Raw genomic sequence first — 25,396 nt, forward strand, 5'->3', positions numbered from 1 at the left:
TCAAAATTAAATCGGGCAAAGAACAGAGACCACCGGGCCTGGCGAGGATTCAGCCGTTGGGCCGACTGGAGGTAGGAGAGGTTCTTGTGGTCGGTGTAGATAATAACAGGAAATCTTGATCCCTCCAGCAGATGCCTCCATTCCTCAAGTGCTAATTTAATGGCTAGAAGTTCTCGATCCCCGATGGAGTAGTTCCTCTCCGCTGGAGAGAAGGTCCTAGAGAAAAAACCACAAGTGACAGCATGCCCGGAAGGATTTTTTTGTAGAAGAACAGCTCCAGCTCCTACTGAGGAGGCATCAACCTCCAATAGGAAGGGTTTGGAAGGGTCAGGTCTGGAGAGCACGGGAGCCGAAGAAAAGGCAGACTTGAGTTGTTTAAAGGAGTCTTCTGCTTGAGGAGGCCAGGACTTGGGATCAGCATTTTTCTTGGTTAAAGCCACGATAGGAGCCACAATGGTAGAAAAATGTGGAATAAATTGCCTGTAATAATTGGCGAACCCCAAAAAGCGTTGGATAGCACGGAGTCCGGAGGGGCGTGGCCAATTTAAGACGGCAGAGAGTTTGTCTGGATCCATCTGTAGTCCCTGGCCAGAGACCAAATATCCTAGAAAAGGAAGAGATTGGCATTCAAACAGACATTTCTCAATTTTGGCATAGAGTTGGTTGTCACGAAGTCTCTGAAGAACCATACGGACATGCCGGCGGTGTTCCTCTAGATTGGCAGAAAAAATTAGGATATCGTCCAGATATACCACAACACAGGAGTATAATAGATCACGAAAAATTTCATTGACAAAGTCTTGGAAGACGGCAGGGGCATTGCACAGTCCAAAGGGCATGACCAGATACTCAAAGTGTCCATCTCTGGTGTTAAATGCCGTTTTCCACTCGTCCCCCTCTCTGATGCGGATGAGGTTATAGGCGCCTCTTAAGTCCAATTTAGTGAAGATGTGGGCACCTTGGAGGCGATCAAAGAGTTCAGAGATGAGGGGTAAGGGGTAGCGGTTCTTAACCGTGATTTTATTAAGACCGCGGTAGTCAATGCAAGGACGTAGGGAGCCATCTTTTTTGGAGACAAAGAAAAATCCGGCTCCGGCAGGAGAGGAGGATTTACGGATAAAGCCCCTTTTTAGATTCTCCTGGACGTATTCGGACATGGCAAGAGTCTCTGGGGCAGAGAGAGGATAAATTCTGCCCCGGGGTGGAGTAGTACCCGGGAGGAGGTCGATAGGGCAATCATAAGGCCTGTGAGGAGGTAGAGTCTCAGCTTGTTTTTTGCAGAAAACATCCGCGAAGTCCATATAGGCCTTGGGGAGACCGGTTACTGGAGGAACCACAGAGTTACGGCAAGGGTTACTGGGAACCGGTTTTAGACAGTTCTTGGAACAAGAGGACCCCCAACTCTTGATCTCCCCAGTGGACCAATCCAGGGTTGGGGAATGAAGTTGAAGCCAGGGAAGTCCAAGGAGAATCTCCGAGGTGCAATTGGGGAGGACCAAAAGTTCAATCCTCTCATGATGAGATCCGATGCTCATAAGAAGGGGCTCCGTGCGGAAACGTATGGTACAGTCCAATCTTTCATTATTTACACAATTGATGTAGAGGGGTCTGGCGAGACTGGTCACAGGGATGTTGAACCTGTTGACGAGAGAGGCCAAAATAAAATTTCCTGCAGAACCAGAGTCCAAGAAGGCCACTGTAGAGAAGGAGAAGGCAGAAGCTGACATCCGCACAGGCACAGTAAGACGTGGAGAAGCAGAGTAGACATCAAGGACTGTCTCACCTTTGTGCGGAGTCAGCGTACGTCTTTCCAGGCGGGGAGGACGGATAGGACAATCCCTCAGGAAGTGTTCGGTACTAGCACAGTACAGGCAGAGGTTCTCCATACGGCGTCGTGTCCTCTCTTGAGGTGTCAGGCGAGACCGGTCGACCTGCATAGCCTCCACGGCGGGAGGCACAGGAACAGATTGCAGGGGACCAGAGGAGAGAGGAGCCGAGGAGACGAAACGCCTCGTGCGAACAGAGTCCATATCTTGGCGGAGTTCCTGACGCCTTTCAGAAAAACGCATGTCAATGCGAGTGGCTAGGTGAATAAGTTCATGTAGATTAGCAGGAATTTCTCGTGCGGCCAGAACATCTTTAATGTTGCTGGATAGGCCTTTTTTGAAGGTCGCGCAGAGGGCCTCATTATTCCAGGACAATTCTGAAGCAAGTGTACGGAATTGTACGGCATACTCGCCAACGGAAGAATTACCCTGGACCAGGTTCAACAGGGCAGTCTCAGCAGAAGAGGCTCGGGCAGGTTCCTCAAAGACACTTCGGATTTCCGAGAAGAAGGAGTGTACTGAGGCAGTGACGGGGTCATTGCGGTCCCAGAGCGGTGTGGCCCATGACAGGGCTTTTCCGGACAGAAGACTGACTACGAAAGCCACCTTAGACCTTTCAGTGGGAAACAGGTCCGACATCATCTCCAGATGCAGGGAACATTGGGAAAGGAAGCCACGGCAAAACTTAGAGTCCCCATCAAACTTATCCGGCAAGGATAAGCGTATCCCAGGAGCGGCCACTCGCTGCGGAGGAGGTGCAGGAGCTGGCGGAGGAGATGACTGCTGAAGCTGTGGTAGCAACTGTTGTAGCATAACGGTCAGTTGAGACAGCTGTTGGCCTTGTTGCGCAATCTGTTGTGACTGCTGGGCGACCACCGTGGTGAGGTCAGCGACAACTGGCAGAGGAACTTCAGCGGGATCCATGGCCGGATCTACTGTCACGATGCCGGCTGGCAGGTAGTGGACCCTCTGTGCCAGAGAGGGATTGGCGTGGACCGTGCTAGTGGACCGGTTCTAAGCCACTACTGGTTTTCACCAGAGCCCGCCGCAAAGCGGGATGGTCTTGCTGCGGCGGTAGTGACCAGGTCGTATCCACTAGCAACGGCTCACCTCTCTGGCTGCTGAAGATAGGCGCGGTACAAGGGAGTAGGCAGAAGCAAGGTCGGACGTAGCAGAAGGTCGGGGCAGGCAGCAAGGATCGTAGTCAGGGGCAACGGCAGAAGGTCTGGAAACACTGGCAAGGGACACACAAGGAACGCTTTCACTGGCACTAAGGCAACAAGATCCGGCAAGGGAGTGCAAGGGAAGTGAGGTAATATAGGGAGTGCACAGGTGATAACTCTAATTGGAACCACTGCGCCAATCAGCGGCGCAGTGGCCCTTTAAATCGCAGAGACCCGGCGCGCGCGCGCCCTAGGGAGCGGGGCCGCGCGCGCCGGGACAGAACAGACGGGGAGCGAGTCAGGTAGGAGAGCCGGGGTGCGCATCGCGAGCGGGCGCTACCCGCATCGCGAATCGCATCCCGGCTAGCAGCAGGATCGCAGCGCCCCGGGTCAGAGGACGTGACCGGGGCGCTGCAGCGGAGGAGGTGAAGCGAGCGCTCCGGGGAGGAGCGGGAACCCGGAGCGCTCGGCGTAACACCTCTGTAGTTAATACAGCAGCTGATAAATACTGGAAGGATTAATATTTTTAAATAGAAGTAATATATAAATCTGTTTAACTTTCTGGCACCAGTTGATTTAAAATAAAAAGATTTTCCACCAGAGTACCCCTTTAAAGGACTACATAGGCTGATACATAAATGGATAGACAGATGCACAGATACATAGATAGATAGATAGATAGGTAGGTAGATAGACAGGTAGGTAGATAAATAGATAGATAATAGATAGATAGATACTAAGACATGAATCCAATGCATAGCAAAACAAGTAAAAACATAAATGCATTATATATTTCTTTACTGTGATCTATTGAAAAAATAACTTTTAATCTGACCTCCATGATTTTTTCTTAGATAAAAAGCATAAAATATCAGGAGAACGCTCATATTTATTTTATATAGTCAAAGCCAAGTGTTTTTTTTTTTCACTCTGCAAAAATGAGCAAAAAACAATCTGAAGAGAGTTTACATGTTATCACTAAATGGCTGGGTATTGCTGCCAGGGAAATCTTTTCAAGCTTATGTGGATCAACGAAGATATATCTACAAAAAATTCTGAAAGGATGCCAAGCAAAATAATCACTAGTTCTGGTATACAGATCAAAAGACAACTGAATACTGCAAAAATACCAAGACAATTGTAAAAAAAAAAAAAAAAAAACCTCACTTGAGATAGTCGCGCGTAATACTTCTAAAACTCACAGTTTAGTTTGGAGGACAAGAAAACCCAGGTGAACTATTCATATATGAAACAGACTTAAAAAGCAGTGTTTAGATTTAACTTGACTCTTCCTCAAATCTCTGTTTATAAGGTGATAGTGATGGAGTATTTGCCTCCTGCATTTTAAACAGCAGATGACACAAAGTCATCTTGTCGATAGACCCATAGAATTTAACGGGCTCAAAATAGTCTAATTGTGACTATGGTCAATTCCTAGAACATATATGTAATCTACATGCAGTAGGAGAGGCCTATACGTGCCTTGTTTTGGCATATCAGTACTGTGTGATGATTGTGCTGTAGTGTTGGACCAGAGATACCACTGAGCAGTGATAAATCACATTTAAAGAGTACATGTCATATCCCACCAAAAATGTTACATGCTACTTGCTACCTAATCCTATATTTTTCTCACAAACACCTACTTTTTAGTACTCTTGGTACTACTTGTTTTTCAACCTTTGCTCTGGAGGGGGCATGTCTGTCTCTTGCCCTTACTCTGTATGACTCATCTTTCTCCCTGAGTCTGCTGTGTAGTGCTGGGTCTTTTCATCCAATCACTGCAGGCTGCTCCGTAACCCCCTCCTCTCGATTTTCATGCTGCTGTCTGATAGGACAGAAGTAAGCACAGAGGAATGCTTGTCCTGCCCTCACTTCCTGGGCTTTGTCCCTGCATGGGCTTCAGGGTTGTGTTCTGGATCGATTAGGATCTTTTTTTTTTAAATCATAATTTCTATAAAAAGTAGATAACATTTTTATCAAGTATATTAGAAAGATACATGGTTTGCCAAGAAGTACAAAATATAATGCCCATTTATTTTACATTGCCACTCTACAAAAAGTGTACAGGAATTTTCGAGGAATGTAATACATTTTTCCCAAACCCCCAGATCCCAATCCGATTAAGATGCTGCAGAATGTGCTGGAACAATTAGGGAGATTTATCAAAAACCTGTCAAGAGGAAAAGTTGCTGAGTTGCCCATAGCAACCAATCAGATTGCTTCTTTTGAAAAGTCCTCTGAAAAATGATTGTAGTGATAAGATTGGTTGCTATGGGCAACTCAGCAACTTTTCCTCTGGACAGGTTTTCATAAATCTCCCCCATTGAAAAAAATTTCCAGCACCTTATAAAAAGTATGCCACAAAGAATGAAGGAAAAAAGGGGGTCTAACTCGGTACTAGCAAGGTGTACCTAGCAAAGTGGCCGGTGCATACAGTGGTCCCTCAACATACGATGGTAATTCGTTCCAAACGACCCATCGTTTGTCGAATCCATCGTATGTTGAGGGATCCGTGCAATGTAAAGTATAGGAAGCTGTACTCACCTGTCCCCACCGCTCCGGACCAGGTCCTCACCGCTCCCGATGCTGTTCCAGGGGCTCCCGATGCTGTCCCGCTGCTCCGGTGTCTTCTTCGCGATCTTCCGGTGTCTTGCGCATCTTCTCCAGGGTCCGGGCCTCGCTTTCTGGTGACGTTATTACGCTGCTGCGCCGGCGCGGTATGCGTAGTGACGTAATAACGATGCCGGAAACCAAGGCCCGGACCCTGGAGAAGATGCGCAAGACACTGGAGGATCGCGAAGTGGACCCGGCGCAGCGGGAATAGGTAAGTGAACCTGCCAGGGATGCTTAAACTGCTATCCGACAGCAGCTTAAGCATTTTGCGCTGTCGGATAGCAGTTAATGCGATGGCCCCGACATATAAAAGCATCGTATGTCGATGCTGACATCGACATGCGATGGCCTCTGAGAGGCCATCGTATGTCGATTTTATCATATGTCGGGGCCATCGTAGGTCGGGGGGTTACTGTATAAATATAATAAAACTGTCTGTAAATAATAAGTAGTCATTTATTTTGCTTGCTCTTTAGTGCTAAAATCAAGCTTGATAACATGTATAGTTTTTTAGGTTCTTTCTTTAGCTCAATAAATGTCTACTGTATCCCAGCATGTAGGATGTAAAACATGTAAACATTTCTTTGCAATTGTATAAGCACAGGGGCTAGAAAGGTTATAGAGCTCACTAGAAGAATGGATATTGGCATCTAATAGTAAATGAGAGGTGTTATCCATCAATCAGTCCTGGACAGACATGTGTAATGTCATAACCTTCACTCTATATTGTACATGTTGTTCACAGAGATTTGGAGGCTTGTAATCTACTGTCACAACAACTGATGGATCTGCTTCCTGCTGCCATGATTGATTTCTTGTCTGCATTGTATTTCTTTAATACTGTATGCTTTATAGCACAAAACATTTGTGGTAGTTTGTGATAGTGTAGAGTACAGCAGCCAAAACTTCCATTGTATAAAAAGAATGGACATAGGGTATACAAACAGGGCAGTTAAAGGATAGGTTATTAGTGTCTGATCGCCGGGGGTCTGACCATTGGGATCCCCTGCGATCTCCTGTATGGGCCCTAACAACTCACCAATCCTTGGAGCGGAGCGGTCCCACCTTCCAAAACAACTGGGAGATATGGCCTGCTCAACCAAGAACAGCAATGAGTCTCAACAAAGGAAGCCTGTATAGAAAGCATAAAGGATCTGAATATTTCCCATACACCAGGAATTTGGTGGTCATTTGTATATCTATGGTATATTATATAGCCAAAAGTTCAAAATGTGGTTCATACTACATATTTATTTCAAACTTTAAAGGGGTACTCAGGTAGAAAACTTTTTTTTTAAATGAACTAGAGCCAGAAAGTTAAACAGATTTGTAAATTACTTCTATTTGAAAATCTTAATCCTTTCAGTACTTATTAGCAGCTGTATGCTACAGAGGAAGTTCTTTTCTTTTTGAATTTCTTTTTTTTGTCTTGTCCACAGTGCTCTCTGCTGATACCTCTGTCCATGTCAGGAACTGTCCAGAGCAGCATAGGTTTGCTATGGGGATTTTCTCCTGTTCTGGACAGTTCATCATATGGGCATCAGGTGTCAGCAGAGAGCACTGTAGACAAGACAAAATAGAAATTCAAAAAGAAAAGAATTTTCTTTGTAGCATACAGCTGCTAATAGGTACTGGAAGTGTAAAGATTTTTTTAATAGAAGTAATTTACAAATCTGTTTATCTTTCTGGCACCAGTTGATTTAACTCCTCCGGAGTACCCCTTTAAACACCACATCATTTATATATGCTGACTTTCAATATATTCAATCACATTTTAAGACATGAGAGAAATAAGGTCACATAAGGTTACTTTGCACTTTTCAATGTGTCTACCATGTGTAATGCTGAATTTTCTTTTGATTTAAATATAGAGACAGTAATTTTTGCTAATGCAATGATTCTTTCTGTCCATTTTTCTCACTATTTAAACTCACGCGGGACTGAGTTTCTCTCTTCCGAATAAAGATGATCCAGGTTTGTAAGAATCACATGTTTAATTGTTCTCTTCCAAATTCTCTGATGGAGAAGATCCTTAATGCTAAATTTACACAGTGTATTTTAAGGCATATTTCCTTGTAAATAATGCTCTATGTAAGTCTAGGGGAAAGTGGTTTTCTTTGTATACAACAAATAAAAAGTTTTTAATTTTTCCCATCCGCATAAGTAAGTGACATTCATGGAAAATATTGTAAATATATAGTACAGTATAAAATATGTATATATAGTGTGCATAGACATCCACTTTCCCACTTTACATAAAACACATTAAAAGAAAACTGTCACATGTTCACTCCCGCACTAACCACAGGTACTGACGGATAGTGCGGGGGATGCTGATACATGTGATCCCAACCTTGCCCGGATCCGTCCAGCCGTTCGGCCGCAATCTTAGTTTTTCTATATATGCAAATGTAGTTGTAACTGCCACGGGTAGGGTTTTCAGGAGCCTAGTGGCACTGTGACATAAGCTCCGCCCGCTTATGAATATTCATCCCCTTTCCCTCCAGCTTTCCCTCTCCCTGCAGCTCCTAACTGGTCTTCACTGCGCATGTCAGGAAGCGGCACATGCGCAGTGAAGACCAGTTAAGAGCGGCAAAGAGAGGAGAGTCAGAGGGAGGGAAGATGAATATTCATAAGCGGGCGGCGCTGCGGACGGGTGGCGCTGACGTCACAGTGCCACTAGCCTCCTGAAAACCTCGCCCGTGCCAGTTACAGCCACATTTGCATATATATATATATAAAAAATAAGATTGCGAGCGAACAGCCGGAAGGATGCGGGCAAGGTAGGGATCATATGAATAAGTGTCCCCCCCCCGCATTATCCATCAGAACCTGTGGTTAGTCCAGGAGTGAACATGTGACAGTTTTAAATAATAAAAATACTATTTTTTTTGCAATTTTACAGACATATTTTTTAACTATAAAAACCCTTGAAAATACACTGTGTGAACCTAGCTTATGTCCAACCTACATGCAACCTGTGCAGTTGTGTTACCCATTAACATTAAGAAAAGACACATCCACAGGGATTGCAGTAGAATGTTCACTTTATCCCCCCAAAAAATTCTGCTCACTTACATAGAAATTGCAATGTACAGGATACAGAAAATACTAATCACCCGGTGCGAAAATATTGCAGTCCAGCACTCAGCGCGGTGTCTTCAGAACATATTCATCCCAATCCGGGGCATAGCAGATGTTCCTGGCCGTCACAAGTTGCTTTCTTTTGGGCTAATCCAAAATGTTCGCTGGAAGGCGAGCAAGTAGGGGACGTTTCAGGAGTTCTCAACCTAACTTCCGTGCACCCGTAACCAATACATATACAGGTAAGCTCTTACGAGATTTTCCTGTCTAGAATGTTAAAATGATAAAAGACAATGGGTGAATTTATCATTGTATATAGAGCTTTTTTTTGTCTATTTTTTAATGCAAAAATTTGTACAAGAGTTTTTTTGCGTCTTTTTTTGCACAAAATCTGATGGAATTCTTTATAGCCATGTCTATGGTTAAGTTTACCATAGAGTACTTTCTACTGTAGAATCGAATTTATTAACTGCATGTTTTTTTTTAAACGCAAAAAAATTCGCAAATGCACTTTTCTTGCGCAAATATACACCACCTCGGAGGACACATAGCAAAGTGTTCTAAAGCATCTAAAAATTATACTTACTATTTTGGAACAGTTAGGACTACTACTCCCATCATTGTCAGGGTCTGTCCATGATGGGAGTAGTAGTCCTAACTGTTCCAAGATAGTTAATATAATTCTGCTGCAGATCGCACAGGGTCATTATCCAGAGATCCACTGCGATCTGCATTTATTAACTGTAAATGCCAGTGGAACACGCGGCTACACTCAAGTGCAAGTGCCATCCCTCAGCGCTGCAGGACTACAAATACTCCAATCATGGACAGACTCTGCCCATGATAGGAGTTATAGTCCAGGGGCTGAGGGGGCAGATTCCCCCGGGTCATTCTCCAGGGACCCGCAGGGATCTGCATTTATTAACTGTAAAAGCGGGCAGAACATGCGGCTACACTGCGCAGGCCGCCGGCTCCTGTATACACTGCTCATAATTCACAATTCCCTCCGCCGGGAGACAGGAGCTCTGATTGGTGAATAGCTATTAACCAATCAGACTTCCTGTCTCCCGGGCGGGGATTATGAAATGTGATACAGTATACAGGAACCTGCGGGCAGCGCAGTGTAGCTGCATGTGCCACCGGCTTTTACAGTTAATAAATGCAGATCACAGCGGGTCTTTGGAAAATGACCCAGTGGGATCTGCACGTCAGCCCCTGGACTATAACTCCCATCATGGACGGAGTCTGTCCATGATGGGAGTAGAAGTCCTAAAAGTCCCGCAGTCAGGGGATGTGCAAGTGCCATCCCTCAGCGCTGCGGTACTACGACTACTCCCATCATGGGACAGACTCTGTCCCATGATGGGAGTAGTAGTCCAAGGGCAGAGGGACAGATTGAGCTACACAGTCCAGCCCTGACTCTGTTCTCATTATGCGTTTTACATAATGGGAACAGAGCCTTTCTGGCACTGTGTTCCCAAACATGGAGACTCCAGCTGTTGCTTAACTACAGCCCCCATGATGGGAGTTGTAGTTTAGCAACAATTGGAGGCTCCCTGTTTATGGACATGCTATATTATGTGCGCTCTCCCCAGGAGAGAGCGCAAAAAAATGTACTAAACCATATTTCGTGTTTTTCTATTCTTCTCATTTCAGATACCTGAATGCAGAGGACTACGTCAGATTTGGTGGACTGCGACGATGACCAGCATTTTTGTTAATTTCAATAAAATGGTTAGCAAGGGCTGTGGGGGAGTGTTTTTTTTATATAAAACATTTTTTCAATGTGTTGTGTTTTTTATAATTGAATTTTCAGGCTTAATAGTGGAAGCCGTCTTATAGACGAAATCCATTGCTATGCCAGGGCTCAGCGTTAGCCCGAAAATCAGCTAGCCTCTAATTATTACCCCGGTACCCACCGCAACAGGGACGCTGGGAAGAGCCAGTATCAACAGGCCCGGAGCATCAAAAATGGTGCTCCTGAGCTTAGGCGGTAACAGGCTGCCATTATTTAGGCTGGGGAGGGCCAGTAACAATGGTCCTCGCCCACCCTGGTAACGTCAGGCTGTTATTGCTTGGTTGGTATCTGACTGATACTGAAAATAGGGGGAACCCCATGTGTTTTTTTTTTATTATTTAAAAAAAAAAAAAAGAGCGTGTGGTTTCCCCATTTTTTCATTATCAGCCAGATACCAACCAAGCAGCAACAACCTGATGTTATCAGGGTGGGCGAGGACCATTGTTACTGGCCCTCCCCAGCCTAATTAACGCCAGCCTGTTATCGCCTAGGCCCAGGAGCACCATTTTTGACGCTCCGGGCCTGTTGGTTTTGGCTCTTCCCGGCACCCCTGTGGCGGGGGGTGCCAGGGAGGAATTATTGGGGGTTAGCGCTAGCTGATTTTGGGGCTAACTCTAAGCCCTGGCTTAGTAATAGATTCTGTCTACAAGACAACTTCCACTACTAAGCCTGAAAATTCTATTGAACACATTGAAAAAAATGTTTTGTTTAAAAAAAAAACAAAAAAACACTCCCCCACAGCCCTTGTTAACCCTTTTATTGACATTTGAAAAAAACGCTGGTCATCATCGCAGTCTGCCGAATCTGATGTAGTCCTCTGCATTCATCTAAAAGGAGAAGAAAACAAAAACAATAAAACTACAACCCTTTCTGTGATTTCCACAAGCTGGTGTGAAGTTTTTGATGTAAACTGGACTTTCACCACTTTGAAAATATCATGTAATGCAGAGAATATACGTGGACAAGCCCACTTTGCAAAACTGATGTGAACAGTGTAAACTGCCGCACAAAGCTCTTTGAATATATGGTCGATACTTTTCGCGCCAAAATTGTTTTTTCTTTTTGGTGCAAAATTCTTTGAGAATCTCCACCTCTGTGTACTTTATAAAGATTTATGATTTTACTATTGTGCAGAGTTTTGTTCGGCGCACACTGCTGCTCTGGCACTTCTAGCTATGTGAGCAGTGTACAGTGGGGAAATGCCACAGCTCTGTGAAGTGTGAGGTAGAGAAGGAGTGCATGGTAGAGGGAGGGGGCGTTTCTATATTTGCACAAAATGTATCAAAGGGCGTGCGCAACTTTAGTAAATCTTGAGCAAGAGTGTAAATTAGACAGCAGTGTAAAGGGGTAGATCTGTGTCTACAATAGACACCTAATGATAAATCTCCCCCTTTCTAGAACGTTAAAATGATAAAAGACAATATCCATATTAAATTGGGTGTAAAGGTACAATATACTGACCAGGATAGTACACATATTATATCACTGTTTCACCAATTACAAAAATATCCCTGTATATCAGTCAGAACTGTAATGGAATAATTAAAGGAGATACAGTAACCCATCCTATGAAAGGTAATAAAATCCCAATAAAAGGTTACTTCACGTGTGAGTCCAAACAAGTAATATATATGCTTAAATGCCCTTGTGGAATGACCACTAAAGATTAGGCTTAATGAACATAGAAGTTCCATAAGGAATTTTAAAAAGAAATTGGAAGAAGGAAAATGTGTAATTTGGGGAAACTAGTTTAGCGAGACACTTTGTGGAAAAAAGACATCAGGTATGTGAACTAATATGGCTGGTGTTGGAAGAAATTGAAGGAAATAATAGGGAACAGGTCAAAAAGAGGTTAAGTCAGAGAGAAGTATATTGGATACAGAGATTGGGAACACTGGCACCGAAGGGTATTAATGAAAGCTTCAATTTTAATGTATTTTTGTAATTGGTGTAACAGTGATATAATATGTGTACTATCCTGGTCAGTATATTGAACCTTTACACCCAATTTAATATGGATATTCGGGGACATTTATCATCGTTGCTTTGGTAAGCAAGTTCTGTAGTCATTTTTTGCTTGATATATTTTTTGCTTATGTATGACATATTTATCATACTATCACAGGGGGCTGATAAGTTTGGCTTACATGAGCAAAAAAACGATAAATAACTTTTAAATACCATTTTTTTTAGCACACATTAGCAAAAACCAAATAATGACTACAGAACACCACTTTGCAGCTTTGAAAAAAAATGTGCATATATATATATATATATATATATATATATATATATATATATATATATATAAAATGTGTGTGTGTTTATTACATTTTTTTAACATTATTTTTTCTCCCTAAATTTACATTTTTATTTTTGTTACTTCTTCTACAGATCTGTGTATCCTGTGGACTCCTTCGGATTCGGTGTACTACTTCGACGACCAGCATTTTTCTTTGCTTGATGTTAATAAAATGGTTAATGAGGGCTTGTGGGGGAGTGTTTTTTTGTAATAAATTTTTTTTAACCTGTTGTGTTTTTTTTTTTTTTACTTACTGGACAGGCTTAGTAGTGGAAGCTGTCTTACAGATGGAGTCCATTACTAAGCCGGGCTTAGCGTTAGCCACAAAAACAGCTAGCGCTAACCCCCAATTATTACCCTGATACCCAACATCACAGGGGTGCCGTGAAGAGCCGGTACCAACAGGCCCGGAGCGTCAAAAATGGCGCTCCTGGGCCTAGGCGGTAATATAAGGAGCAAAGGGGTGAAATGATAGCACCTCCTGACGAAGTGGGGAGACCCACGAAACGACATCCGTTGAGGGTGCACGGTGTCCCTGGATGGCCTGTGGGAACATGCCTACTACAGGTAGTGTATGATGGATATATATAATTCTTATAATTGACCTTGTATTGATGTATACACTGCCGTACCGATGTTAAGGGGGATACATATATCTTTGTGCAGTGTTCCTGTTACTTACCATCTATTGATAATCAGGACCAGGGTACCAGTGCCATTCTGGGGTATATGTTTTTTAGGGGTGGGGTTGTCTGTCCTTCCTTTTGTCATTGTTAATTGTGGTTAGAACATTAATAAAGTTTATGCAATTTTTGCATGAATTTTGCATTATTGGTGGTTATTGTATGGTGACAATTGTAGGAGTATTACCTAGGCGGTAACATGCTGGCGTTATTTAGGCTGGGGAGGGCCAGTAACAATGGTCATCGCCCATCCTGGTAATGTCAGGCTGTTACTGTTTGGTTGGTATTTGGCTGAGAATAAAAATAGGGGGGACCCTATGTGTTTTTTTAAAACATTTAATTATTTATTTAAAAAATAAAAACCGCATAGGGCCTATTTTTATTCTCAGCCAAATACCAACCAAACAGTAACAGCCTGACATTACCAGGGTGGGCGAGGACCATTGTTACTGGCCCTCCCCAGCCTAAATAACGCCAGCCTGTTACCGCCTAGGCCCAGGAGCACCATTTTTGACGCTCCGGGCCTGTTGGTACCGGCTCTTCCCGGCACCCCTGTGGCGTTGGGTACCGGGGTAATAATTGGGGGTTAGTGCTAGCTGTTTTTGTGGCTAACGCTAATCCCAGCTTAGTAATGGACTCCGTCTATAAGACAGCTTCCACTACTAAGCCTGTCAAGTAAAGTAAGGAAAAAACACAACAGGTTTTAAAAAAAAAAATTATTACAAAAAACACTCCCCCACAATCCCTCGTTAACCATTTTATTAAAATCAAACAAAGAAAAACGCTGGTCATCGAAGTAGTCCACCGAATTCAAAGGAGTCCACAGGATACACGGATCTGAAATGAGAAAAAAAAATGGGTTAGTACATTTATTATCACCTGCTCGCACATCTCCCGCCCCGCACGACTACAACTCCCAGCATGCCCTTACAGTAAGGACATGCTGGGAGTTGTAGTTGTGTGGAGCAGGAGATGTGTGGGCAAGTGACAAGCTTGTCCCCTACCCCCAGCTGCAGGACTACAACTCCCAACATGCCCTTACAGTAATGAAATGCTGGGAGTTGTAGTCCTGCAGCTGGGGGCAGGGGACAAGCTTGTCATTCGGCTGCACTGCACAACTACAACTCTGAGCATGTCCTTACAGTAAGGGCATGCTGGGAGTTGTAGTCCTGCAAAAGGAACCCGGGCATGCACACACAGAGAGTCACACACAGTCACACACACACAGTCACACACACACACAAACACACACAGAGTCACACGCAGACAGTCACACCCAGACAGAGACACACAGACAGAGATAGAGACAGACAGAGAGACAGACCCATCCAGCGCAGATGTGGGAGCGGAGGACGGGCACAGTGCAGGTGAAGGCTGGGGGGCTGGGGGGAGTAGAGGGGTACAGGTGGGGGCGGAGGCCGGGCACGGTGCAGGTGAAGGCCGGGGGGGGGAGTGAGAGGGCTGCTGGTGGGGGCGGAGGCCGGGAACAGTGCAGGTGAAGGGGGGGGTTAGGAACGGGCACAGTGCAGGTGAAGGCCGGTGGGGTGGTGTATGCTGACGGACCCCCCCTGACAGACTCCTATATCCCCTAATCATGTCACTGTTCCGGTCGGGTCCTGTGATTGGCTACTGGTCCTGAGCAATCACAGGACCCAGCAGGAAATGTTAAATGACAGCAGGGGATTTAGGAGTCTGCGGCACTGGTATATGTTATAAGGAGCCCGGGCTGACATTACAGTGCAGCCGCCCGGGCTCCTCATACGGCTTCCCCGCTACCCTCACTTAATAATGATGGGGACACTGATATACATCCCCCTTGTCTCCTGCCCGCGCCGCTCAGCTCCCGCTGCTACAAGACTACAACTCCCTGCGTGTCCTCACTGTAAGGGCATGCTGGGACTTGTAGTCTTGCAACAGTTAGCAGACAGATGGGAGTTGTGTGGCGCTATCAGGTGAGAGGAGGGGGGGGGGATGTAAATCACTGCAGTGTCCCTGTAGCGAAGTGAGGGTAGCAGGGAGAAAGTATGTCGGAGCCCGGGCGGCAGTAGCTTTTCCTGCTCCATGTTGGAGCTGGAGTAAATTTAGTCAATTTTTTAAGGCAGTTGCGACTTTTTATTGCGCAGCTGCGACTGTCGCACTTTATAAATACCTGACTAAAGCAAATCCATTTTGAAAAATTAACTACGTAAGCAAGTTTGAATTTTCTTGCTTTTCTTGTTGTTCACGCAAATTGTCGCACGAAAACACACGTAGTGGCAGTTGCGACAATTTTGCGACAATTATAGTAAAGAAAACCTGACTAAACCCCTTGATAAATGTCCCCCATTGTCTTTTATCATTTTAAAGTTCTAGACAGGAATATCTTGTGAGAGCTTACCTGTATATGTATTGATGACGGGTGCACGGAAGTTAAGTTGAGAAAGGGAGGCAACTCCTGAAACATCCCCTGGATCAGCCCACAAGAAAGCTACTTGCGACGGCCAGGAACATCTATGCCCCGGACTGGGATGAACATGTTCTGAAGACACTGCGCTGAGTGTTGGACTGCAATCTTTTTGCACCGGGTGATTAGTATGTTCTGTATCCTGTACATTGCACTTTCTATGTAAGTGAGCAAAAACATTTACTGCATTCTACTGCAATCCATGTGGATGTGTCTTTTCTTAGTGAATTGGTCTATGGAGCTGGAGAGACGGAGCCTCTAGCTAGGACACAAGGGAGCCACCCAGTAGTGCGTTACACCTGCTTTCCGATTATGATTGATTGTATGCAGTTTTGTTACCCTACAACCAATGAGGATACTTTGCTGCCATGAAAAAGTGATAGTGCTCCCTACTGTTCATGAGATCACATGTAAAGGATAACACTCACATCTATCCATGTCTAACAATTACTGGTGGACTGGCATACCACAGGGCACTGAGTTCCATAGAATGAGATGAGAAAAAAACATGTACAGTAGGGAGCGAGAGGATACAAGGTGCTTTCTGGATCTATATGATTGATGGTTTATCCACAGAATTGGCCATCAATCGCTGATCGGCACCACCACGTATTCCAGTGATGCAATTATTATCTCTGGACTTTCACACCACCACAGTTAGGCTACTTTCACACTGCCGCTGCATCCTTAACCCCTTAACGACGCAGGACGTATATTTACGTCCTGCGCCGGCTCCCGCGATATGAAGCGGGATCGCGCCGCGATCCCGCATCATATCGCGTGGGTCCCGGCGCTAATCAACGGCCGGGACCCGCGGCTAATACCACACATCGCCGATCGCGGCGATGTGCGGTATTAACCCTTTAGAAGCGGCGGTCAAAGCTGACCGCCGCTTCTAAAGTGAAACTGAAAGTATCCCGGCTGCTCAGTCGGGCTGTTCGGGACCGCCGCGGTGAAATCGCGGCGTCCCGAACAGCTGATCGGACACCGGGAGGGCTCTTACCTGCTTCCTCGGTGTCCGATCGACGAATGACTGCTCCGTGCCTGAGATCCAGGCAGGAGCAGTCAAGCGTCGATAATGCTGATCACAGGCGTGTTAATACACGCCTGTGATCAGGATGAAAGATCAGTGTGTGCAGTGTTATAGGTCCCCTATAACACTGACCTATAACACTGCAAAAAAAAAGTAAAAAAAAAAGTGTTAATAAAGGTCATTTAACCCCTTCCCTAATAAAAGTTTGAATCACCCCCCTTTTCCCATAAGAAAAATAAAACAGTGTAAAAAAAAAATTAAAATAAACATATGTGGTATCGCCGCGTGCGTAAATGTCCGAACTATAAAAATCTGTCATTAATTAAGCCGTACGGTCAATGGCGTACGCGCAAAAAAATTCAAAAGTCCAAAAAAGCGTATTTTGGTAACTTTTTATAACATTAAAAAAGGAATAAAAAGTGATCAAAAAGTCAGATCAAAACAAAAATCATACCAATAAAAACTTCAGATCACGGCTCAAAAAATGAGCCCTCATACCGCCCCGTACGTGGAAAAATAAAAAAGTTATAGGGGTCAGAATATGACATTTTTAAACGTATAAATTTTCCTGCATGTAGTTATGATTTTTTCCAGAAGTGCGACAAAATAAAACCTATATAAGTAGGGTATCATTTTAACCGTATGGACCTACAGAATAATGATAAGGTGTAATTTTTACCGAAATATGCACTGCGTAGAAACGGAAGCCCCCAAAAGTTACAAAATGGCGTTTTTTTTTTTTCGATTTTGTCGCACAATGATTTTTTTTCCGTTTCGCCGTGCATTTTTGGGTAAAATGACTAATGTCACTGCAAAGTAGAATTGGCGACGCAAAAAATAAGCCATAATATGGATTTTTAGGTGGAAAATTGAAAGGGTTATGATTTTTTAAAGGTAAGGAGGAAAAAACGAAAGTGCAAAAACGGAAAAACACTGAGTCGTTAAGGGGTTAAACGGCCGTTAGGCACTTTTGTTTTCTTTTTTTTTCAGCCTTTAAAGGCCGTTATTGGGACTGGGCACAACGGGCAATATAGGGTCCCGATGGATCCCATTTACTACAATAAGATTCTTCGGGGATAGCTCCCTCGACGGCTGTCACGATACCGTCTGCTAACAGCAGTGTGAAGGAAGCCTAAGCTGCAATGTGGTGCATCACTGAAAGGTTGGAGTATGAACCCTATTCCCAGAAATCAAACACCTGCATGTTAAAAGTAGGTTCAAACAGGGAAGAGCAGAAAATTTGTACCTGGAATGTGTCTTTAATTATTACAGTACAGTAAAAATACAGACTTCAATTTCCAATTAAAAAAAAATCTATTGGTTAACCCTTGACTTCTCTTTAATATTGCTTTTCAATGATTACAAATGAAATAAGTCAAAGAAATACGGTTCACACGACAAATTCCATACTGATTAATATATTAAATCATTTCTGCATCCAAATAAGTGTGCTTCCTAACAGAAATTCATCTCCCATTAACTGCATGGTTTTTAAAACATTTTCAGCATAATGTCACTTTCTTGCACGCTTCTACATAGAATAACTGTAGATCTTCTATTTCTCCGAAAATCTGCAAAAGATGCAGAGTTAAGCAGATGTTTCATTTCTTCAACCCCTTAACCCCTTCAGGACCAAGCCCATTTTGGCCTTAAAGGGGTTATCCACCATAAGGTTATTTTAGTATGTACCTGGCAGGCAGTAATGGACATGCTTAGGAAGGATCTGTGCTTGTCTTGGGGCTAAATGGCTATGTTGTGAGATTACCATAAAGCTGTGGCTATCTGTTTGTGAACTGGGTATTTTCTGTTGGATTTCGTTTTAAACTACAAATCCCATAGTTCCATGCTTGTAAGTGTTAGGTCATTTTCCTCCCTTCCCCACATCAGCCACTCCACCCATTGAAACATAAATGAGTTGCACTACATAAAAAAAACCCTGTATTTTCTAACCAGGGTGCCTCCAGCTGTTGCAAAATTATCTCTCTCCCATTCAGCGGTCGCTCTCCCCATTGAAGCAGACAGGCTACCTGTCATCACCTTACTAGTGATGTCAGGTCTCGACAAACTGCAGCCTAGGTAAACTCGAGACCTGAGTAATTTTGTATGCGGTTAAAAATAAATATTGGGGCGAAATCCAAAGAAGAATTGCAACACACACAGGTACAAACACTATATGTACAGCCCTTGTAGCATAGTCAAATAGAAAGAATTCCTGGAATATCCCCTTAAGGACCCGGGCAATTTTTGTTTTTGCACTTTAGTTTTTTCCGTCTCTGTTTCAAAAATTCATAAGGATTTAAATTTTACACCTACAGACCCATATAAGGGCTTGTTTTTCGGTCCCCCAATTGTACTTTGTAATGACATCAATCATTTCACAACAAAATCTACGGCGAAAACAAAAAAAAATATTTGTAGGGTGAAATGTTGTAAATTTGGGGGCTTCCATTTCATTAAGGTGCACTTTTCGGTAAAAATTACACCTTATTTTTATTCTTTAGGTCCATGCGGTTACAAAGATACCCAATTTATGTAGGTTTTATTTTATTTTTACTACTTAAAAAAAAAAATTATAACTACATGCACCAAAATTAGTATGCTTAAAAATGGCCTCCTCTGACCCCTATAACTTTTTAATTTTTTCGCATACGGGGCTATATGAGAGCAATTTTTTTGCGCTGTGATCTGTAGTTTTTATCAGTACCATTTTATTTTGATGGGATTTTTTGATCACTTTTTATTAAAGGGGTATTCCAGGAATTTTTATTTATTTCACTAAGCTACAGGGGCTGTAAAGTTAGTGTAGTTCATAATATAGTGTCTGTACCTGTGTGTGATGGCTGGTCTCACATTCTTATGTGATCTTTGCTCTGGATGATCTTTTTTAACAGCATACAAATTGACTCCTGTCTCAAGTATTTCCCAGGATGCAGTGCGGCCAAGACATGTCCTCACTAGTCAGGTGAACACAGGGAGCCTGTTCTTATTTAATGGGTGGAGCGACCACAGGGAATTTGCAACAGCAGGAGGCACCCTGATTAGAAAGCCCTTGGCTTTTGCATAGAATTCCACTGGTTTGTGGTTCAATGGATGAGTGGGAGGGAGAAAAGTGGAATTATGGGATTTGTAGTGAAAGAGAAACTTCCAACAGGAAATATCCAGTTCACAAAAAGAATAATGGTAATCTCACAACATAGCCATTTAACCCCAAGACAAGCACATATCCTTTCTAAGCATGTCCATTACTGTCTGGCAGGAACGTACTAAAATCACCTTATGGTGGATTACCCCTTTAATGTTTCTATGGTACATGAAGTGACTAGAGATGAGCAAATTTTTTAAAAATGTGATTCGGTTGATTCGCCGAATTTTCCCCCAAAATTTGTTTTGGTCTGAATTTATTCTCAGCGAATCGCTATAAAAAATGGCTATTTCTCGCCTACAGAGAGCCTCAATAGGGGTGTAGAACACTTTGCCTTGTTGTAAAACGCATAGGGAGTGTGCTGTGTTAGTGAAATAATACTGTTATTCAGTATGACATGCAGATTACAGGCATTGCTATTAGAATCACTGCCGCAGAGCGTCTGGATGTGGCAGCAGGGTCGGGAGACCATATGGCATCACAATTGAAGAGGCCCATGCCTCTCAGTGCACCCCCGTGCTCTGAGTTTCCACTTGAAAAGGGAGGGACTGCAGTACCAGCGACTTGGACAGGAGCACATTCAGCTTCTGTGCTGTTGGATAAGTGGGCACATAAAGCTAGAAGTTGCTGCAGGGAAAAAGCTCATACTTGTATCTTAAAATTGAGCTGGCGATCCTCCGCCAGGACAGCTACCACCTGTTGCAGCTCCTGCCTCTCAGTGCCCCCCGACTGTGAAAGTGCAAATGTTTCATTTAATCAGTTATGGCTCATTGTTATCGCTCCAACCTGTTTTATAGGATTATTGTGGTACTTCCACAGGTAATATATGACGTTGACGACCATAGGGCCTCAGTCTTAAGATTACATCGATTTTTTAAATTTAAGATTTTGATTATATTCACAAGCTTAATGTCCTGGGTGCTCAAAACTAATACTGTATGTCCACAAAACCCAATATAACAAGGATTCACAGCAGCACACACAGCTGGCAGCAGCACAATGAAACCATAGGGCCTCACAATAGAAAAGATTAAAGATATTTTGTAAAATTTTAATTGAAGATTTTAGATAGATGAAATGTTAAAAGTTTAATTTAAGGTGCCAACCACATGAGGAAACCATATGGCGGCACAATGACACAGCCTGAAAGTGGCAGCAGCATGAGGAGACCATGATGTGGCAGAATAACACAGCCTGGAATTGGCAGCAGCAAGAGGAGACCATATAGTGACAGAACGACCCAGCCTGGAGGTGACGAGACCCATAGGGCCTCACAATTGAAAAGATTAAAGATATTTTGGAAAATTTTAATTTAAGATTTAAAATAGATTATGATTATGTTTCATTTAATGTGCCAGCAGCATGAGGAGACCACATGGCCATGGTGTGTCTTGGTCCTCTGTCTAATCTTCTTCATCACCCTGTAGCTCCACAGCCTGCTCCTGCTACTCCTTGTCAGATGACTATAAAAACCACTCATTTCGCAAAACCTTGACTGTGCTCCACTGTCCCCCTCCCCCTCCTCCAGTTCAGCTGCCCAATGGGCTCATGTGGCCTTGAGATGTAGATGCCACGTCTCCAGTGCCCTGACCAGCCATTGTTTGCAACACATGTTGTAGGATATGAAGTAGTGACGTCGTTCATCCCGTAATCCTGGCGACTGAATAATAATGTGGCTTCCTCAAAGGGCCTGAGCAAACGGCAGGTGTCACATTTGAGCTGCCACTGGTTGACATTGAAGTTACACAGGGGAGTTCCCCTATCTGCTTGGATCAAGAAATCGGTGATGGCTTTTCTCTGTTCATATAGTCGGTCAAACATATGGAGGGTGGAATTCCAACGTGTGGAAATATCGCAAATCAGACTATGTTGGGGAGGCTGCTCTGAAGCTGCAGCTCAAGAAGGGTGTGCTTTGTGGTGTACGAGTGGCTGAAGTGCATGCAAAGTTTCCTTCCCATTGTTAGGATGTCTTGCAGATGGGAGTAATACTTCAGGAATCGCTTGACAACCAGATTGAACATGTGTGCCTCAGGGTGCAGCAAGAGGAGACCATAGGGCCTCCCAATTGAAAAGATTAAATAAATATAAAAAAATTTGAATTAATGATTTTAAATAGAGTAACATAAAACATTTTATGTAATGTGCCAGCAGCATGAGGAGACCATAGGGCCTCACAATTGAAAAGATTAAAGATATATTTTAAAATTTTAATTGAAGATTTTAAATAAATTAAGATAAACATTTTTATATAATGTGCAAGCAGTATGAGGAGACCACACGGTGGCACAATGACACAGCCTGGAGGTGGCTGGAGCATAAGGAGACCATATAGTGGCAGAATGACCAAGCCTAGAGGTGGCAGCAGCAAGAGGAGACCATAGGGCCTCACAATTGAAAAGATTAAAGGCATATTTAAACATTTACCGTATTTATCGGGGTATATCACGCACCCTCATTTTACCAAGGATATTTGGGTAAAAAAAAGTTTTTTACCTAAATATCCTGGGTAAAATGAGGGTGCGTGTGTGTGCATGTGTATACCCCGATACACTGTTTCTGACCCCGCAGAAGCCCCCAGGAAAGGCAGGGAGAGAGAGGCCGTCGCTGTTCGCTTCTCTCCCCCTGCCTTTCCTGGGGTCTAGAGCCCTGCTGCGGCCGCTTCACTTCCCCTGGCTGTCGGCGCCGCTGCCCCATTGCCTCCCCCCATCCCCGATTGTATAATTACCTGTTGCCGGGGTCGGGTCCGCGCTGCTTCTGGCTCCGGTGCCGGTCTCCTGCGTCGTTGCTATGCGCAGCGTAAGGACGAGTGATGTCTTCAATGCGACGTCACTCGTCATTATGCCGCGCCGCGCATAGCAACGACGCAGGAGACCGGCGCCAGAGCCGGAAGCAGCGCGGACCCGACCCCGGCAACAGGTAATTATATAACCGGGGATGGGGGGGAGGCAATGGGGCAGCGGCGCCGGCAGTCTCTGGACCCCAGGATAGGCAGGGGCAGAGAAGCCGGCAGCGGTGGCGGTCTCTGGACCTGCAAAACCGCTGCAGTTCATTGATTTAAAGCACCCGCTTTAAATCATTGAACTGCAGTGGCTTATCGGCGTATAACACGCAGGTATTTATTTATGCGTGTTATACGCCGATAAATACGGTAAATTGAAGATTTTAAATAGATTAACATAAAAGTTTTTATGTAATGTGCCAGCAGCATGAGGAGACCATAGGGCCTCACGATTGAAAAGATTAAAGATATATTTAAAAATTTTAATTAAAGATTTTAAATAGCTTATCATAAAAATTTTTATGTAACATGCCAGCAGCATGAAGAGACCACATGGCAGCACACAGCCTGGAGGTGGCACCAGCATGAGGAGACCAAAAGGTGGCATAATGACCAAGCCTGGAGATGGCAGCAACAAGGAGACCATATGTTCACAGAATGACACAGCCTGGCAGCCTGACAAGACCAAAGGGCCTTACAATTGAAAAGATTAAAGATATTTTTTAAATTGCATGTTAACATCTTCCGGATACTTGATGAAAAACTGCCACACTGCAGAGTAGCTAATTTTCACCCCAACAGTCTGCACTGACTGACTGCTACTGCGGCCGACTCCAGGGACCCCTGTTCCACTACTTCCAACGCAGATAGGCTGTCACGAAGCAGGTGGTCTACCAGGGGCACATTTGGTTTCAGACTTCCCACTGCTGTCACCATGCTGACTCCCAACCATGTTACCCCCTTGCTGGCTCAATTGCTGCCTCACGGGCAACCTGTCACCCTCTTCTCCTGATGATGATGAAGCCCCTTCTGCACCCGGCTCCCAAGTGCGATTGGCATCATCATCAAGTTGTGTTTGCACATCACTGCCTCCTCAGGTTCCTCAACAGTGTGTGCTTCAGGAGCCTGAATGCTCCCAACACCACCTACCCACGCCTCATCACTACTTGCCCGCCTAGCAAAGGAAGCAGGGGATGTCTCCTCCCCTTCTTTGTCACAGTATTTGTCTAGAACAGCAGCAGGTGTGTACTTTTGGCTGGCCTTTCACAGTAACTAGGCCCTTAAGACTTTTACAGGAACAAAATGGTACACCACGTAGATGTATGTACGTTGTACGCACATATGAGGGGAGTACAATATGCTCCATGCTTAAAACAGTATTTGTCTAGAACAGCAGTAGGTGTGTACTTTTGGCTGGTCTTTCTCAGTAACTAGGCCCTTAAGACTTTAACAGGAACAAAATGGTACACCACTTAGATGTACGTACGTGGGATGCACTTATGACGGGAGTACAATACGCTCCACTACACTTAAAACAGTATTTGTCTAGAACAGCAGCAGGTGTGTACTTTTGGCTGGCCTTTCACAGTTACTAGGCCCTTAAGACTTTAACAGGAACAAAATGGTACACTACCTATGTATGCACAGGTTACACTTAAAGGGGTACTCCGCCCCTAGACATCTCCTTTGGATAGGGGATAAGATGTCAGATCACCGCGGTGCCGCTGCTGGGGAGCCCCGGGTTCCCCGCTGCGGCACTGCGCTATCATTACAGCACAGAGCGAGTTCGCTCTGTGCATAATGACGGGCGATACAGGGGACGGAGCCGCGTGACGTCATGGCTCCGCCCTTCGTGACATCACGGCCCGTTCCCTTAATGCAAGTCTATGGCAGGGGGCGTGACGACCGCCGCGCCCCCTCCCATAGACTTGTATTGAAAGGGGCAGGCCGTGACATCACGAGGGGGCGGAGCCGTGACGTAACGATGCTCTGGCCCCTGTATTGCGCGTCATTACGTGCAGACCGAACTCAATCTGTGCTGTAATGATAGCGCAGTGCCGCAGCGGGGATCCCGGGGCTCCCCAGCAGCGACACCGTGGCGATCTGACATCTTATCCCCTATCCTTTGGATAGGGGATAAGATGTCTAGGGGCGGAATACCCCTTTAAAAGAGGACAATACGATCCGCCACATAACCTGCATTAGGTACTAATAGCAGGTGATTATGGCTTTTAGTGCTCTGCTCACCCTAACTGGCTGGCTACTATTAGCTTTTCAGTTGTTTTACACACCAGTGCTGCAGCACACAGTTGCTGAGTACTACACCCAAAATTGCACATTTTCCCTCAATCTCTCTTCCTTCCCTATCAGTGCTTCTAGGCTGGATTTGGGCTTGAGGTGAATCACTGCTGTGAAAATGCTTTTCTGTGCAACACACTGCTCTCTGTCCCTCTCTCTCTGCAATAGAATGCTGAAATGACTGGCTGCCATATACCAGCTGGTATCATCCCGCCTTCCCTTGTTCCCG

The sequence above is a fragment of the Hyla sarda genome, chromosome 2 (assembly GCF_029499605.1).
Source record: "Hyla sarda isolate aHylSar1 chromosome 2, aHylSar1.hap1, whole genome shotgun sequence".
NCBI lineage: Eukaryota > Metazoa > Chordata > Amphibia > Anura > Hylidae > Hyla > Hyla sarda.